Consider the following 19,323-nt stretch of genomic DNA (forward strand, 5'->3'; position numbering starts at 1 on the left):
CGCTGAAAAAAAGTTGTATTTTTTAAAAAGTAATCGAGAGGTTGACGTATGAAATTTTATCTCTGGGTAACGAAAGATTGGAGTTTAGTAATGCTTATGCGATATCGCTCCAGATTTGTGTAGTTGGGGCGCTTCTCAGCTTGAAAATCTCATATGCGTTTAAAAAGAGAAAGTTTTTAGTTATGCCTGAGCTGCTGGCATTACTAAACTTCTTTAAAGTATAGGAAATATTCAAACATCCTCTCGATTAAAAACTAGTACATAATCGAATCTCTTAGTTGGCTCGCTAACAAAACAGCGTATTTGTTAAAAAGTAACCAAGAGGATGAACTATGAAATTTTATCGCTAGGTAACGAAAGATTGGGGTTTAGTAATGCTTATGCGATATCGTTCCAGATTTGTGTAGTTGGGGAGCTTCTCAGCTTGAAAATCTCATATGCGTTTAAAAAGGGAAAGTTTTTAGTTATGCCTGAGCTGCTGGCATTACTAAACTTCTTTAAAGTATAGGAAATATTCAAACATCCTCTCGATTAAAAACTAGTACATAATCGAATCTCTCAGTTGGCTCGCTGAAAGAAAGTTGTATTTGTTGAAAATTAATCGAGAGGTTGACCTTTGAAATTTTATCTCCGGGTAACGAAAGATTGGAGTATAGTAATGCTTATGCGATATCGCTCCAGATTTGTGTAGTTGGGGCGCTTCTCAGCTTGAAAATTTCATATGCGTTTACAAAGAGAAAGTTGCTTAGTCATTCTTGAGCAGCTCGAATTTCTTTATGTCTGTACAGTATAGGAAATATTCAAACATATACTTGATTAAAAACTAGTACATAATTGAATCTCTCAGCTAGCTTGCTAAAAAAAAGCGTATTTGTTAAAAAGTAAGCGATAGAATGACCCATGAAATTTTATCTCAGCTTAACAAAAAATTGTGGTTTCGGGAAACTCATGCGATCTCTCATCAGGTTTGTGTAATTGGTGGGCTTCTGAGCTTTAAAATCTCATTGAAATTCAAAAGAGATTGATGCTAAGTCACGTGTGCCAAAGATCCATTCATTTTTTATTATCTGCGTGAGCTTAAAAAATTCAATAATGCACTTGCTTGTATGATGTTCCAGAATTTTTTTTGGTACCCTAGTTTTATAGATAATGGAGGTCTAGTAGCTTTTTTGGCAGTCGCAAGTTGGAATTTAAAACTTACGTCACAGCGAAGTCCGACTTTGCACGAATTTTCATTGTTCAATGATCTACAATGTCAGCTGACGGCTGATGCAGTACGGAGTGTCTCTGATCATTTGTTTGACGCAAGTTTTATGGACTTTGAAGTTATTGTTTTTTCTTGTGATTATACATGTTGTCAAAATGTAATGAAAATCGGTAGTCGTCGAATCTATTTTCACGTCATGTACGAATATTATTGAATCGAATTACGAATTTTTTGTATGAATTAAGATTTTTTATTAATGCTCAGAAAAGCTAGAAATAACTGATATTATTTTCCCCGTAACATAATTATATAGATTTTTTTTTTTAAGTTTTTTTTTGGGTTGAAATAAATTAGTATGAGAAATATTGTCTCAAACGTGTTTATTGTTATTGTATGAGTTATAGTAAATTGTCTGTTATCTTATCGTCTACTTTTTTTTTCATAAAAGTATATGAACTTGAAAGTACTTAATCAATGCACTCTGTGAAAGATAGAGCTTCCATAACATCGATAATGTTTAATCGGTCCAGCTTCTTTCGAAATTTATCGGATTCGATTATCTTCTTGCGATGAAACTCGATGAATTTTCGGGCTCGAATTTTCAACGAATCGGCATTATGCTTGAGAGCCGTCGAAAGCAGATCGATGGCATTTTCTACGGTCAAATTGTCGCACAAAATTCTCTCGCACTCCAGCCTCAATCCCTCGATGTCGTATTTATCGGCGGCCTCGAGAAGCTCGCACATCAGACTCGTTTCGACCCCGTCTCTTATGCCCGCCGCGTACACGTAACGCAGCATCTGCACTAGAGCCTCGTAGCCGATATCGTTTATGCAAACGAAATTCGCTTGGCTCTCCAGCATGTCGTGGCTGAACATCCTGTCGAATATCGGACTCGCAGCGGCGAGCAGCGCCTTGTGAGCGGGAATCGTCTTGCCGCAGGCCGTGCGCAGCCTCACGTCGCTCAGATGCTCGCTCAGAAACAGCTCGTTGAACCTCCATTTGGGCCGCGTCGCTGCTGCTGCATCCGCGATCGGCGGCTGCTCTATCAGCAGCGACTCGGATTCGGCGACGATCGTCAGATCGCAGCGCAGCGTCAGCGTGTCCTCGCTCAGCACCTCGTGCGAATTTTTCAGCTTGAACAGCTCGCGCAGTCGGTAACTGTTGGACGATTTCGCGAAATCGCAGCTGCCCGCGCGTATGATCACGACGGGCCTGCGGTCGATCAGCACCGAGATCGTGAACTGGCACACGTGCTCCACCTCGGTGGCTTGGCTCAGCGCGACACCGGCGAACTCGCTGTTGTCCGGAAATCCCGCGGGGTAGAGTTTCAAGCAATACTCGATTCTGCCGTCGTTGACTTTGAAGCTCGGCGACTTGAGCCACTCTCCGGGCTGCTTTTTCAGCAAGCTGTAATTACTTATTGTCCAGGTGAAATCACTGCTTAGCTTATTCACTCGAGTGTAGGCTTTACTGCTGTTGCTGCTGCTGTTACCGCTGCTACTTGTCGTTGACATTTTTTTGGCTTTTTGTATTAATTCGTGGATAAACACGAAAACTTTAACGTTGATCGGTACGCGATGAATATATTTCGCGATGTATAGTGTCTGATTGATCGATAAATGCGGACATGAACTCGATGTTGAAATTATCTCAGCTGATCTCTGTTATTGTTGGGCAAGAGCAGACTATACAAGACGATTTAAAGACCTCGCGACAGATTGAAATGTAACGGAGAATTTCGAAAATTAGCTTTCACTTTTATTATCATTGACAGATAGCACATTGCTCATAAACGAATGAAACAAGAGATATATTTTTTGAGCAGTAAATTTCAAACAACTTTTATTGTAGTTACAGTTATAACTGTAAAAATCTTTTACATGGTTGCATGTATCGATAAAAATGTGTTCATTAATTAAAACAACTATAAATGACAATAGTTTTTTCATATACATAAAACGATGATCTGCTCACTCTTCTTGGATGATCTATTGGCGATGAGTCTTGATGAATCTCAGCGCCTCGGCCTTGAGATGTTCGGTGTTGCAGGCCTTGGCCTTGACGTACACCTCCATCGCGTTCTTCGACGTCAGGTGATTGCTCAACATCGTCTCGCACAGCTGCTTGAGTCCATCGACTTGGTAGTTGTGGGCGGCGATCAGCAAATCGCCGATAAAGTCCACTCCGCTCCAGGCGATTTTTCGTTTGTAGATGAAGCACATCATGTCCACGAGAACCTCGCGCCTGATGTCGTTCACGTAGACGACGTTCCGGCCGTTCTCGCGTTTCTCCGCGATCTCGATCATGTCGCTGAGGACAGGGCTTGTGGCTGCGAGCAGAAGCATGTGTCCGGGCACGCTCGGTCCGGACTGGGTGACCAATTCTACGTCGCTCAGGTGCTCGTTCAAGAATAAGTTCGAGAAGTCGAGGTGCCAAGGACGACATGAGGCCGAATCCTCGATCGGTCCGATCGGGACGGTCTCTTTGACTTCGCTGACGCGTACGGTTAGCTCGCAGCGAATGGTCATGACGTCCTCGGCGGACAGCAGCTCGCTCACGTTCTGCACCCTGTAGACCTTTTGTATGCCCAACTCTTTCACTCGTTGGTTGAACTTGCGACTGATGGATTTCTCGCTTTTCACGGGCTTGTCGTCGACCAAGAATGACGCGGTGAAACTAACTTCGACCTCGTCGTATTTGCACTGGACCAGGTAGAGCTTGGCGAAGTCGTCGTCGCCCGATATGCCAGTGGGAAAGAAAATTAGGCTGTAGTACCTTTCCGTGCCCTCGATCTTGAATTTTTCCGACTTCAGAGACTCGTGTCTGTTCTGTGTTCGCAGACTGTAATTCTCAATGGTCCAAATGTACTCGCTTTTCAGAGTTTGTACTCGGGCGTGGCCTCTGCTTGTCGAGACATCCATGTTGGCGGTCATATTTTGTAGTTAAAAAATGTATGTCAATTGATCCCCGCGAAGAGTAATGTCGGCGTCAACTTATCACGTCGACGGTTGTTACGTAAGTGAACGAGTGATCGTTATGATTCGAATAATATACGATGTAAACAAGAGAAACTTGTGGGCATTCAGAATTTGTCAATACGTAGATAAAATATTGTAACAATTAAATCAAAGCAATAATTATCCATGTACGACCGATTTTCTCTCGTTTATAATGGAATAGACAAAAAATCTGTCATTTTTATGTATAACATAGTAACATCTCTGAATTTCATGTACATTTATAGGTTTTTTTCACATTTCTTTATGAACATTTAACTGGTTGAAATAAGTTTTCTTTTACATACGAATTTATTTAAAAATTTTCCGTAAAACTGAACAACTTTGTAATTATTGAACAATCTGATAAGAAAATGTAGCGTAAAAACTGTCACTTTAGAATAGTATCGTTCGATGGGAGATGATCTTGTAAGTGGAATTAGTCGATCATCTCGAAAAATAAAAGTACATACCAAACTCTCACAACACTACATATTTTACAAACACAAAATTGCTTCAAAAATACATAATACATGCGAATACATACAAAAGTACAATAAAATAAAATACAATACAATACAATATTATATACAAAATTATAATAGAATCCAATATCAAACTCTCAAGAGTAGACACCACATACTTTACAAACACAAAATTACTTCAAAACTACATCATCATGTGTAACAACTTAAAATTAAATCTGTCAATTACTTATTCACTCAAACGTTTAGTTGAAAATAAATCATAAACCTTAATCATTGTTATATGCAATTGAAATGTCTAATGACAAAATAATCAGAAAAGTGCGTTTTTTTGATGTTTGTAATATCAGAATCGGATTTCTTGCCTTGAGGTTTTAAATGAACATTCTAATGATGAAAATCATTTCCATAAAATCACATTTTTAGAGTGAACAGCGCATAATCTAGAAACATAAGATGACATTATAAATACAAAAAAATGTGTGACATGATCGTTTGCTAATTAAAAAATGATAAGTTCAGTTAATTACCTGACTAGGGAAACATAGTTTGGAAAAAGCCATTTGAATTTTTTAGAGGCGTAACATCTCAATTAGAAAATACTTTGTTGGCGTCTTCAGTTGATCTTATTTACGAGTGAAAGTAACATATGTTCAAATAATATATGAGTTTAGAAATATAATGAGAGACTTTTCGTAATATCTTACGTTTGAGTACAGAACAATATAATATGAAATACTTAGACACTCAGCGTAACAGTTAGCACGTTTAGAGATTGATTATAATCGGATCTACTAAATACTCATTTATTCATGCTTCGGTGAACACAAAAAAATTGGAATAATTATTTTATAGATATCACATACTTATTTTATAGATATCACATCGGTGAAAACAAAAAATTGGAATAATTATTTTATAGATGTCACATACTCAGTTAACACAAAATTGCTTCAAAGATACATAAAAATGTGTAACACGATCGTTCCTTAATAAGATAAAGATTTAATGACTAGAATTCTTATTAGTAAAACATAGCTTAGAAAGAGCCATTTGATTTTCTTTGAGTTGTATCATCTTAATTAGAAACGGACGTATTGGACGTTGCCAGTAAATTATTTCGAAATTCGAAAGTATCATATGGTCTAATAAAAATCGATTCTAAAGTAACTACAACACACTGCAGGTAAACTATCTTTCACATTGGGTACGCCTCCAAGATGAAATATTCAAGATGAAAGATATTCAGCGTCGTGATTGGAGCATTTTTTAAATAGATACAATCGGATCTACTAATTACTCACTCATTCACACTTTGGTAAAACAATTTTTTTCTTTTGTAGCATTTAATCTAAATTAGTAAGTCATGACAAAATGAGCTTTATCAAGTTTCACTATGAGATTTCTCGAGTCAACCGCAACAACTATCTCGCCTTGAGGTGTTATATAAAAAATTCTCACTAGTAGATCCCGCTTGATCTATTCAAATCTTGTATAATTTTATTAATAATTACGTGTCTTTATATCATGGATAATAAAATGAACATTGTCTTTAAATGTCTACAAGCAACGATAGTGGCCAGCAGTAATAGGAACACATAGGTTTAGAGAAGATCGCATACATCATTAGATCGAATCTGTGTTTACTCAAAGTCAAGTGGTAGGCGGAGTAACTCGAGTCTTTTCGAAAAAGAAAGACCAAATCGTGTCTTCTCATGTGTCTTTAGTCATGTGTTACATTAGTAGACCACAAAATGAATGATGTCTTTAGATTTACACAAGCAACAAGAGAAGCTGATGATGGTCCAATGATTTTTTGAAACAATGTACAAATTAGTTTTGAAAAAGCCTAATGTTATCGTTTTAAACTCCTCTATTATACGACATTTTCAAAGTTTTTATTTAGTAGTGATTGGAAATTTCACACGTGCTCTTGGTTTCACAAAAATGACTATTGTATCAATGGATTCTTCTCAAAGCGTCAAATAAGTAACAGGATAACATAGGTTATGAGATAGTCAAATCTATCATTAGATCGATGTCGTATATTAACTTCCAGCAGAGTCTGTAGAAAAAGTGTCAACAGGACCCGTAAAATGAGAAAGTTTAAATATCGCCTACTAAGTATATTTATTCACGCGATTTGATAGTAGTAGTTTGACTTTTCATATATCTGTTTGTGGTTTCCGTATTATGGTGACAATATCAATTAATTAATTGTTCTCGTACTTGAGTCTATAATTTGTAACAGGAAAACATAGGTACTGAATTGGTTACTAATTTCATTAGATCGAAGTATAGTATTTTCTCTTTATGCTGCGCTAGTCAAACGCGGTTTCGATCGAACCTGTTTAAAGAAGAAAGTCCATTCTCCCCTCTTCTATCGAGTGTCTTTTCATCTCCAGGCCACAAAGTAGATGATCAATTTTGTATAGAAGACATGCCATTTTATAGGGGAAGATAATCAGGTATTTTCAAACATTTGGTAGGTAGATCAGAGAGTTTTTCAAATGTTGTGTATAGACAGTATATAAAGTCAATTCACACTTCTTAGACGCGACTTTTATATCTTGCAAATTTGTTTTTTGTCTTCCTTAAATTTGATTATAACTGCGATAATTCTGAATTGTTTCATGCTCATCGAATGACACACATATTACCATTGAATCATTAATTATATGCGCGCCACAACATTTTGAATCATCGCGTTATTCTCACCGCTGCAACTAGGCCGTAAATATAATCGCCCGAGGCGAGTCCTCTTGTCGCTAAGCCATAGTCCGAAATAATCCGGGGCAAAAAAGCCGCATTGCAACGCGTGTGACACGTTCACGCGGCTCGGATATCGAATCGCAAGTGGTTCCCGCCCCCGAACACAGAGCCTTGCAGCAAAGGACGCGATAAAGCATTTCCCGAGCTTTTATATATTTTTCCTTGCGTCGAGGAAGCAGTTCTTGCTCGCACTCTTGGCTACAGTCCCGTGAGATACATCGAGACACGCACACACGTACACTGAGTGCGGTAGCCCTATATTCGTATATAGAGCTAAGAAAGAGAGCCTTGAGCAATTTCTACCCTGTTGCTCGCATCGCGTCGATATATATATAATATGATTCCCACGAGTGCCACTTGTCTTGTGCAGCGGGGGCGGGTGCTCCTCACGCCGCTTCGGGCCAAATGCAACAAACTCGACCACGATCGTCTTTATATTATCGCGTTGTGTACATCGGAGGAGGCCTGGATGGTAGAGACCTCAATAACAAAAAACTACCAAGTAGTTTTATTGGCTGTCAAAATATATAAAGTCACGAATACAATTCCTCTTGCAAAGTGACAGATAGAGGTACTCGCCATCTTGTGGCGAAGGTTCGAAACTATCAATGGCTGCTCAATGTTTTGAGTAAATTGACTTGTTAATTACGACTCGTTTAAAATGCGTGTAATATTTCTATCATAATTATATCAGAAAATTCGCCTTAGTCCCTGTGTTTTCATTTGTTCGCCCCCTCTTTCCACGTATAAATATAAAAAAACGAAGAGATGGATTTTTTTTTCATTAATTTTTAGTATCGCGCGCGTTCAGCGGCGAGCAAAGAAGCGCCGAGTGAACTCGTCGAGCGCGAGACAGCCAATCAAGGAAAGCGAGCTCGACGATCGGATCGTTGAATGACGAGGAAAGAGCCGGGGTGAGCAGCGCTTCAATGCCACGCATGACGCGAGCTGTAATTGAATACATAAAAACATAGAGAATGGCCGGTCGGCGGAGCGGCGCGCGACGCATAGAAAAAATACTCGCGCGTTCGGTTTTATCCATTCGATCTAAGCGCGGGCGGGGGTCGAGCTACTTACTCGTCCGCGTTAGCATACGCAGTTACAGTTCGTTCGAAAAGCAATCTTCGATGTTGTAGACAGACTGTGGGTAGGCGCTTCGGGCCTGCTGCTGTTCGCTCGCGTTTATCACAGAGTCGTAGTTAACTACGGACAAGTGTAAAAATACCAAATCAATAGCAACTATTATTGTAAACAATCCAATTTTCAGTCAAATCAATACTTCTAATCTTAAAACAATACTGTGTTAGCACTACTATCAGCACTGAGTCATGCGAATTATGCACCGTTTGGTATTGTTGCACTTGGCTCACTGCACTAATTTTGCACAGATCATTGTATCACCTTTTTGTAATTAATTGTGCCTTTTATTTAATAAATAAGGATCGGGTCTGCTAAGTGTAAAAAAGGTCTTGAATTCGAGAAAGGTTGGTCTGTCGTGCCACTTGAGTTTTACGACTCTGGAGCAAATCAGACGTTAGCAGAAAATAGTATCCTCGGTCGATAACTCCGATTGAAATCTACATTATCAACGCTCGATCTTACTATCGCCGGCTCTCATTACTAATCCTCAGTCCGAAGCAAGCTGAAGGTGACTCACAAGGCTATTGGTTATTGGGCTTTGCCTAGGCCATTAGATAAAGAGACCCAACGGCGTTATTATAAATTTGGAGGCTCCGGGGAGATCTCTAGCCTATATTTTCACCCTCTAATCTTCTTCGAACAAAGATTACTTTCGATTTCTTCTAATATCTGTGGACTTACACAGAAATTCCCCTACTTGGTTCCACACCATAATTATATCAATCCTTTATTTTTTTTAGTGTGCTCGAACAATATAAGTCTTGCCCAGCAGGGTAAAAAGAAAAAGTGCAAGCGCAGGAAGAAGAACAAAAAACGCTACAAGAAGAGAGTATACCCTGTACGACGGCAGAAAATACGAATTCTGAAGCGCCATCACGACTAGCACCTCAAGCGACTGAAGCGAATCGATGCGAAGATGCAAAGCGAAGATCTAGTAACCTTTAAACCGACAAAGGTGAAGAGGGTACCGCTCAAATCGAGCTCTGCTCGAAAAGGAAAAGTTAGCGATACACCTTCAGCAACTGCGCGTGGGGAAGCTATACCCACCTAGCAAGAAGAAGAAGCTACCCCTAAGCTATTGTTGATCCCTATTACAATAGCAGAAAAAGTAAAGGGTACCCAGCCGACTACCGTAACACAGGTAGATAAACCAGATTGCTTAAAAGAGACTGCGACAATCGTCGAACGTCAAATTACCCCAGCGGAATCTCAGGACATACTTGCCAACTTTATATCCGCTGCCGAACAGGAAGCTCAAGAGTATCCTCTCATCATTGACGACGACTACCTTGAGTTATTCGACGAGGAGCAGATTGAGTCCCCTTACGAACCTGTATCAATATCAGGACGTAAGACCCCCGAGGCGACTTATACGCCCACGTCCATCGCAAAGTCAGAGGACGAGAGCGTATCATCAAAGGGAAGCGCCGCTCAACAGGAGTCCACCCTTGAGCTTGAGAAGAGAGGGATACTGCCGGTACCAATCACGAAGGAATCTTCCACCCCTCGTGAATTCGATAGCAGTGACCTTCCACGCAGGGAAATAATAATCAAGGCAACCAAGACAGAAGCCCAAAAACGAAGGGAGTACAAGCAACGAAGAAAACAACGAGGGTCCTCAACTCCTTACCCGTGATAGTTTTTGCGACTAAATTTAAAATATTTGTAGACTCTATTGGAAATAATAGCAGATCACGTAAACGATCTGTGTCTTTTAATGAATAAATACCTCCAATCGCAAGCGATTGTGGGTAAACAAGTAACTTATTTATAATGTAACGTCCTACGACGAATAGCCTACGCCAAGGCAACCCGCCAATTCCGCGCTCTGACTTAACGCGCCTGCACGCACCGATCCGGCCTACAAGGCGTATTGTGGAAATATTCAAACTAAATATATTTTAAAATCAAAAAAATAGATTTCGATGTCTTACTTGTACATAGCTTGTAACTTGTAGTTCAACGCGCCGAGCAACCGTTACACATCTATATTTGGAGTTTTATTACTTTTCACACCTTTCTCCGGCCATGTGTTCACCGATGAAACATCTTTTGACATCGAACTATCTCGATCTTATTTAACATGTAGTTTCTATGAATAACGTTTTTGGCTATATTGCTTAAACAAATTATGCCACGATGTAGTTGTAATTATTACTAAATATTAATTGTTGAGACGAGTACATCGATACCAAACTCAACCGCCTCCACAGTTAGATTCACTATAATAGCCGACTCAAGAGTCGCCGGATTATTTCATTACGATATGGTAAACATTGTTTTAACCATGAAAAATATCCTAAACATACATTAATAATAATCGCCAGAGTAACTAAATAAATAATTAAACATTATATTAATTTATGTTAACCAAGTTCGAACCACAGTTGTTCAATACATCAAATTTATAATCAACTTTACCATTGTACATTGTTGCATACGTATATTTAGTGTAACTAGAGTTACTTTTAAAAAATAAATTGCTAACGATTAATATCGACTCATACCTGAATTATATAATTAATTATTGCTTGCATAGCTAAGTATACGTGCGCAACGATTATATAAAATATTAATATCAATAATTGACAATTAGCTAAGTATTTATTTTACATTGTATATGAACATTATTATTAACAATCATATTTGTAATATTTTTATATGTCATGAGGTATCGTTGGAAAGGCAATTTTCCCTACAATCCTAATTTCCAACTCCTTTATTTTTACTAATCATAGTTTTCCAGCCTCCCTAATTTAAACATTTGATTTCCTCCTTCCACTCTCTCCCACTACGAGTCCGTCGGCAGGTCCGCCTCGCTGATGGGACTTTCGTATAAATAGGCCATAGCTCGCCTAGTAAATTCAGTCATTCCGATCAGTCAAAATTCGATCTCCGAAATGTGAGCATCACGGCTATCGCTCCTTCTCAGAGCTAGTCTCCTCCGTTCAAATTTGAACTTATCCAACCCAGCCAACAACGACCTCATCTATTTTAAATAAATAGAAGGAAATAATAAACAAAAGTGAGTAACATATTTTATTCATCCTACTCTCCTCCGACTTCAATCTGTCGACTACAGTTCATTGCTGTAGTCTAGATTAGTCCTTTCCTTCGTAACTTTATCTTTTCGCTATAAGCAATAGTTAGTTATTGCTACAAGCAACAGATAATTACTTCTCTCCGACTTCAATCTGTCGACTGCAGTTCATTGCTGCAGCCTAGATTAGTCAAATCCTTGTAACTTTATCTTTTCGCTATAAGCAATAGTTAGTTATTGCTACAAGCAACAGATAGTTACTTCTCTCCGACTTCAATCTGTCGACTGCAGTTCATTGCTGCAGTCTAGATTAGTCAATCCTACGTAACTCCATCTTTCGCCATAAGTGACAGATAGTTGCAATCCTTTCCGTTGACATCAATCAGTTGCTGACAGCTACTACCGCAGCACTGATTAGGTCATCCCTAAGTAACTTTATCTGTACGCGATCAGCAACAGATAGTTACCATCCCTTACCTTGACTTCCATTAGTCACCTCAAGCATGAGGACACAACCTCACGCTCTCGAGCCAAGTACGACCTACAGTCGATAACGTATCTACTTCAATTCCAATCTACTTTACCGACACTACGCTTCTACGTAAGCAACCCATCTAATTCAACCTTGATTCCGCTATTGATTTATCGGTGACTCAGAAGACTAATGGTTATTAGGCTGTGCCTAGACCAATAGATAAAGAGATCAACCGGCGTCATTACAATAACAACGCTATAGAGAGAATATCGAACAACTCAACAATACCTGACTTATTGTACGTTCGTTCGGCAGACTCCAAATTTATCGGAATATCAAGGCCACACAAACGGAATAATTGTCCAAGGATAATTATTTAAGTTACAGTTATTCTTTCTTATATTGAGACCATTTATATACAACCAAATGTTTCCTAATGCCTAGTCATGGTAACAGAAGCAATGAACGTTCTCGTTTTGCTTCTGTTGAATTGACATCCTATTCTCGACAAATATAATATAAACCACATAAGAGAGAATATAGAATAGCACAACAATTTCCTGAGTTATTGTACGTTAATTCGGCAGACTCGAAACAATCGGTTATTCAAGGCCAAATATATACGTAATAACTGTGTTACCATAATTATTTACGTTGCACAAATTAAAAAGAAAGAAATCGAAGCAACTTGAAACAGAATTACGAGAAACCATGCAAGTAAGTTTGGTGCATCCAAGTATTCTTGAAGATACGAATGCACCACGACCAGAAGAGGAAGAATTCATACAATCTCATTTGCATAGATTAATTAAGGACAGAAAACTATTTATTTAAATATTAGTTAGAGATATACCACTTTTTGATGAATCCACAGTGGTGGATATTATTTTTAAATTACGTTCAAGATGCAATAAATCAATTAAGATCAGGTGAAGAACGAAATTATTTAGGTTTTATCGTTGATTCCTATGACGTCAGGAAATAAAACGTGAGAACACATGGCCTGAGAGAAAGGTGTAAAAGCAATAATTTGTCTAGACAAAAAATGTAAGTAACATGCTTTGAACTACAAGATACAAACTACGTACAAGTAAAACAGTGAAGAAACTTATTTTAAATTGGAACATATTTATTCCAACGGTTCGACGATCAGTCCTATCAGTGGGGTCTAGTTGTACAGGCGCTTTAGGCTGGTCCACGCCGTTGATGGGTTACCGCCGTGTAGGCTATATATCGAGGGGCGTCACAGAACACATTCCTACAGAAGAAAGTCTTATTGCTCAACAACAAACTTTAATGTTGAATGACGATGGATATTTATATCTTGCTCCAGGAGAATTTAAAGTTTCACAAAGTATATTGTTTGATGAGCACGTAGAGAAATTATCATTTTCTTTGATTTTTCCTGGAGAACTAAGAAAATTTACAGAAGAATTAATAAGAACACCTTTTATGATGACGACTAGTGAACTTAGATATAGAGATCGTCGGGCTATAATATCACATCATCTTTTATATGCTGCAGTAAAAATAATGAGAATAAGTGTTCGAGATAATCTTACAATTGTCAACAGCTATACTTATATAACTAAGTTACTATATATCCAAATAAGTTGTATTTTATGTAAAAACCGAGTTCCGGAATATTCGAACATTGGCTCGGGCGACGAGAGCAGAGGAAAAGAGAGATACAGCTATTGTTTCGCTGCTAATGAAACCAATAAACATCCTCCGAAAGCAATAATAGGTGAAACCGCCGAAAATGATATAAATATCGCGACATCGAGGCCTCGTCAAACTACTTGTGTTCCAGTCGCCAACTAGTGCCAGTGCTCTCTCTTTCTCTCTTCCAGCTGCCCTGGCCAAGGTTTTCACCCAGACACGGTACAGATTTATATTCAACAATGTAAGTAAACGGATTTGTCAATAATAAGACCCTCTTCGAGTATAAAACTGATCTTCTTTTTCTTCAAACCTACTGCTTGATTATGGTTGCAATATAAATATACATTTTCCTAATGACATCACTGCCGCCCTGGCGATGAACGAGCAATCGTTTTGTCGGGTTGAAAGTAACCCTCGTTCCTACACAACTTAACAATCCGTGAGTCGCCGGTCTCAGTCAACCGCTCGTCCTTCGTCCTCTCAATGGACGGAGCTCGAGAAAAGCTCTAAATATCCAAGGCTACGTGAACATTTCGTTCAAAAAAATCAAAGTCCCTTTTCGGGACGTTACAAATAATTGGGTCAAATTCGCCAGAATATACGCTGGAAAATTTTCGCACTTTGAAAAGAACAGCAAACACAAAGGATATAAAAATAGGAAACTGCAAATAGGAACTAGGTTTAAAGCTAGTGAAAGTTTAGCGGAAAGGACACTCCAAAAAATTAAAAATTTAATAAAGAGAGAAAGAGGTAATAGGCCCGTAACATATAACAAAATCGTTGAATCTTTTAGTGACCGCGTTAAAACCACGGTAAATATCCACCATTTGTTCAAAGAAACTTATATACCAACAGTAAATTCGAAAATAGATAACCGTTTAAAATCAACTAATTATGTGCCGGATTACGATTGGATCGATTTAGGAGAAAACGATCACGAAAACATTTCACAACCGCGAGTTATAAACGACGTCGCTCCTTACACAGTTACTAAATTTGCTCCGGTCAATAATTTGAGACAGCAATTGAAAGAGAAAGCCGCGTTAGATCGGAAAAAAGCCGCGGAGATAATTGAATATATACCAACACCTACCGAATACGAATTTATTATTCCGGTGTGCCGCGATTCACCGTACATACCTCAACCTATTTCCTATCTAAATTTGAAAAACGCGAGGAAAGTGTCTTTAGAATCACCAAAGAAACAAGCTAAACTTGAGAAATACTGTGCTCAGATATTGTGTGACGCAGCAACCACCGCACACAATTCTGTCCCGGGTATTGACCCACCCAACCCTATTAAAAACACGGAAACAGATCCAGTCCAGAAGTTTAAAATTAACGAAGACGAAAGAAGAAAAAAATAGAAAAAGAAATCTTTGACCTCTTTGGAGATACATCGGACATTTAATACGATTCAATAAATTTTTTTTCCCTCACAATTTTTCTTTTGTTTTCTTTTAATTTTTTTTGTTATTTATGTATTCCTTCTAAATTGATCAATGGATAAAAGGGTTACGCAATATCAATCTGAAAGCGACCCAGATAAAAAAAGAGAAGTAGATACATTTTCGAGCGCAGACGATACAGGGTTTTACGACTCTACTGCTATCACCAATCGAGAGAGTTCACTAGAAAGGACCGCGCTAGAATTAATACAAGAACATGTCACGTTCCACGCAACTATTATTAACAATTTATATTAAAATAGCGATACTCATGAGATTTCACTCTGCGAGCGGACGCGCTAGCCTCGATCTACGGGATCTGACGACATCAAGCTAAGTGAAAAATAAAACTGTAAAATTGGTAAAAACATCGAGTTCTACGAAAAGAACATCGAAACTAACACCTCTTACAAAAGTGTGAAATAGACACGCCATACAAAGCATTGATTAAAATTGAGGTGATGCCAATTTAGCAGGAAGAGCAATGAACTTGGCAATCCGCTAAAAATTAGCAAAAGCTGTCGTCAGGTTCTCACGGATGAGCAGGTGCTGACAGGTACTTTCTCCTAATTTTGCACGCGAAATCTCGTGAATCAAGTGGAAAATCTGATGGATCACTTCCCTCTCTCGTTCTCCGACGCTCAGTGTGAAAGGTGCTCTGTGTAAAAGTCTCTCTCTGTGTCAATCAAGTTCTAGGTTCACAATGTAAGTCTAAGTTAAAATAAATATCCTAATTATAATAATCTTAACTCATTCTGTCTATTTCTTTTTAATATTAGAATACCTTTCACTTATCATTTTAATTCAACAAACATGTCTTCCTAATAATAAGTCATGGTCACAGAGGCAATGAACGTTATCGTTTTACCTCTGTGGAATTGATTGTCCCATTCCCAAATAATTTGTTCATAACCAAGCAATAGAGAGAATATCGAACAACGCAACAATACCCTGAGTTATTGTACGTTCGTTCGGCAGACTCGAAATATCGGAATACTTAGGCCACACAACGAAATAATTGTCCCAGGATAATTAATTACGTTACACTACGAAACTTGGGAGAATGTTGTAATTCTTGGCTCACACAGGATCACTCTTCAAGAACAAATGGCTAAAGTAGATTTAAACAATGGCAATATACACTTGCGTTCTGGTACAACATGCAATTTTGCATCCGAATCATGTATAGACTCTGAAGGAGGAAACAGCTTTTGGAAAACGCTGCCTACGGACATCTGTAATTTTCATCGGTACAGTGTATTATATGAAGGGCAAGCGGAAAAGATCACCGACGAGGGAGAAGAAGATGCCAGAAGGGTCTACGCAGTAACGAGCCAAGATATAACCTTTCGATTGACAGCAAGGAAAGTAGAAAGTGTTTGTGGCTACTCTGTAATCACTACGGAACACCCACGCTTATTTATTTTCGAAACAGTCAGAGACGAAAGCTTCGCAAAAAGGAGCCACATAAACGCTTCTAACCTTGATCTATTTTCATATATGAATTCTAAATTTGTATATGTTAACTATGATCCAACGGAACTATAATCCAATTAATGAATCGACAAGTTAGAAGAAACAACTTGGGGCCGACTTTGGTCTAAACTCATGAGTTTCGGCTCGGCCAGCGCAGGTGTTATTGCTATACTAATGATATTGCATATCGTTAAATTAGCGATCGATGTGATTCTCAACGGCGTAGCACTACACCGAGCATATGGATGGTCAATGCATATGTTTGCTGCTTGCTTGGGCTCTTTAACACAGTTGCTCGTCAACGCCGGTAGATATAATGAAACACCAAATCAAGAAGAAGTAACAGAAATGATAGCTATCAATCAACAGCCGGCGCCTGCAGCACCAATCTCTACCAGTACAGCAGTGCAACCAGTACAAGACAAGAATTTTTTCAAAATTTAAAAATCCATTCTTGTCAATACCAAGAATGTCTCTCCAACAAACGGGGGGATGTTACATCCAAAGATTTCACGTTTAAATAAAAGAAATCTCACCAATTGTGTAGAGAAGAAGAAGATAACGATGAAAACTCTGATCCACAAAACGATGTTGATAAAAATTTCCAGAAGTAGATCCTTTTAAAGAATTATACAACAACCCAAATGTTGAGATAAATAATGATTTGCGTACATCTAGTGTGAGAAAGTTAGTGGGCTGTTGCAAAAAAGAGAGACAATTTTATGGAACGCGATACGTGCTGTTGTCACGTTCCACTCAAATATTATAAACAATTAGCGATATTCATGAGATTTCACTCTGCGAGCGGACGCGCCAGCCTCGATCTACGGGATCTGACGACATCAAGCTAAGTAGAAAATAAAACTATAAAATTGGTAAAAACATCGAGTTCTATGAAAAGAACATCGAAATCGACACTTATTACAAAGGTGTGAAATAGACACGCCATGCAAAGCATTGATTAAATTTGAGGCGATGTCGGTTTAACAGGAAGACCAATAAACTCGTAAAAATTAGTAAAAGCTGTCGTCAGATTCTCACGGATGAGCAGGTGCTGACAGGTGCTTTCTCTTAATTTTGTATGCGAAATCTAGTAGTATATATTGAGGACCCACGGAGGCCTCTGGGCGATTCTATTATCAACTTATACGGTGCGCGGAGCTCTTGTCAGTCTGATTTGTAATATTAGCTATCAGTACGCAGTCTTGAATTATAAAATTTGTCAAGTTAGAATTATTCGCGTGTGTTAAGATAAATTGCGAGTGAGTGCGCTAGCGACAAGTAAGGACTGCCATTTACCAAAGGGCCCAGCTGCAGAAGGAGAATCATCCGCCACGAGAGCCAGCGCCTACATCATCATCGAGACTGTCACGAATCGTCCGTAGCTGTATGTTAAGTAGTTTAAGATCTATCACCTTTGTAATTAGCATTTAAGTGTCGCGTAAATAAATGTATAATTGTTGTAATCAGGAGAAGGTATACGGCTTTTATTTGCCACCCATTCGTTCTCCCTTACCAGATTAAGATCATTATATTATTTAAAATAAGTAGCGGCTCGACAGCCGTTACACTGTCACGTTCCACTCAACTATTGTAAACAATTTATATTAAAATAGCGATATTCATGAGATTTCACTCTGCGAGCGGACGCGCTAGCCTCGATCTACGGGATCTGACGACATCAAGCTAAGTGGAAAACAAAACTATAAAATTGGTAAAAACATCGCGTTCTATGAAAAGAACATCGAAATCTACACCTCTTACAAAGGTGTGAAATAGACACGCCATACAAAGCATTGATTAAATTTGAGGCGATGTCGGTTTAACAGGAAGACCAATAAACTCGTAAAAATTAGTAAAAGCTTTCGTCAGGTTCTCACGGATGAGCAGGTGCTGACAGGTACTTTCTCCTATTTTTGTATGCGAAATCTAGTGGTATATATTGAGGACCCACGGAGGCCTCTGCGCGATTCTACTATCATCTGATTCGGTGTGCAGAGCTCACGTCACTTTGTACCGCGATTTTATATTCAGACTTGTATTATTGTATTATTCGGACTTGTACTAAAAGCGTAGACAACTAAGCGTCAGTGCGAGAGTCTTGTTAAATTAATTTATACATTGTAATAAAGTCAGCGATATCTGTGCGCGCTAGAGTGTGTCGAGAGCGGTCATACAGCCTGTTCCTAGTGTGGGACATTTGAGTATCCTGGCCATTCGAGACGAGCGGACACAGCAGCGGTCATTGAGCGTCCACCACAGCCGACGGAGCACCAACAAGACATCGTTCACACCAGAGGGTCGCCAGCAGTACGTTAAGTAGTCTAAGTAGAGAGAACTCATGTAATTAGATATAAGTACCCGTGAATAAATCTGTATTCGTTTGCCATTTGTAATTGTGGGTTACGACAGGTGTATTCTTTTATAATCCTTCATACTGTGACGTCCTACACAGCTAGCTACGTCATTTCTCCTTCTTTCAAGCGCCAATGTGAAAGAACGGGTCATAGTGCATCGGAATGTAATTCAAAAAATAATTCAAAACAAAGCGGAATAAAATGTAATAATTGCAATCGCATCGGACACAAGGCGAGTAAATGTCGAATAGATACATCA

At 38.8% G+C, this 19,323-nt stretch overlaps 1 protein-coding gene across 4 annotated transcripts in view; it reads left to right on the forward strand.

Annotated features, from left to right (window-relative positions):
- The window catches only part of LOC106655644 (lachesin), a 165,173-nt gene that overhangs the window by 86,201 nt on the left and 59,649 nt on the right, over positions 1-19,323 (forward strand). The window contains exon 1 of one of the 4 annotated variants that reach the window (XM_023463525.1): positions 15,866-15,936. The exons of the other annotated variants lie outside the window; for them this stretch is intronic. The gene's annotated coding sequence lies outside the window, so the exon portion shown is untranslated. Of the gene's footprint in view, positions 1-15,865; positions 15,937-19,323 lie in introns of those variants that run through there. 4 annotated transcript variants of the gene reach the window in all.

This window comes from Trichogramma pretiosum, unplaced genomic scaffold, assembly GCF_000599845.2.
Source record: "Trichogramma pretiosum strain Unisexual culture from Peru unplaced genomic scaffold, Tpre_2.0 scaffold96, whole genome shotgun sequence".
NCBI classification, from domain to species: Eukaryota; Metazoa; Arthropoda; class Insecta; order Hymenoptera; family Trichogrammatidae; genus Trichogramma; species Trichogramma pretiosum.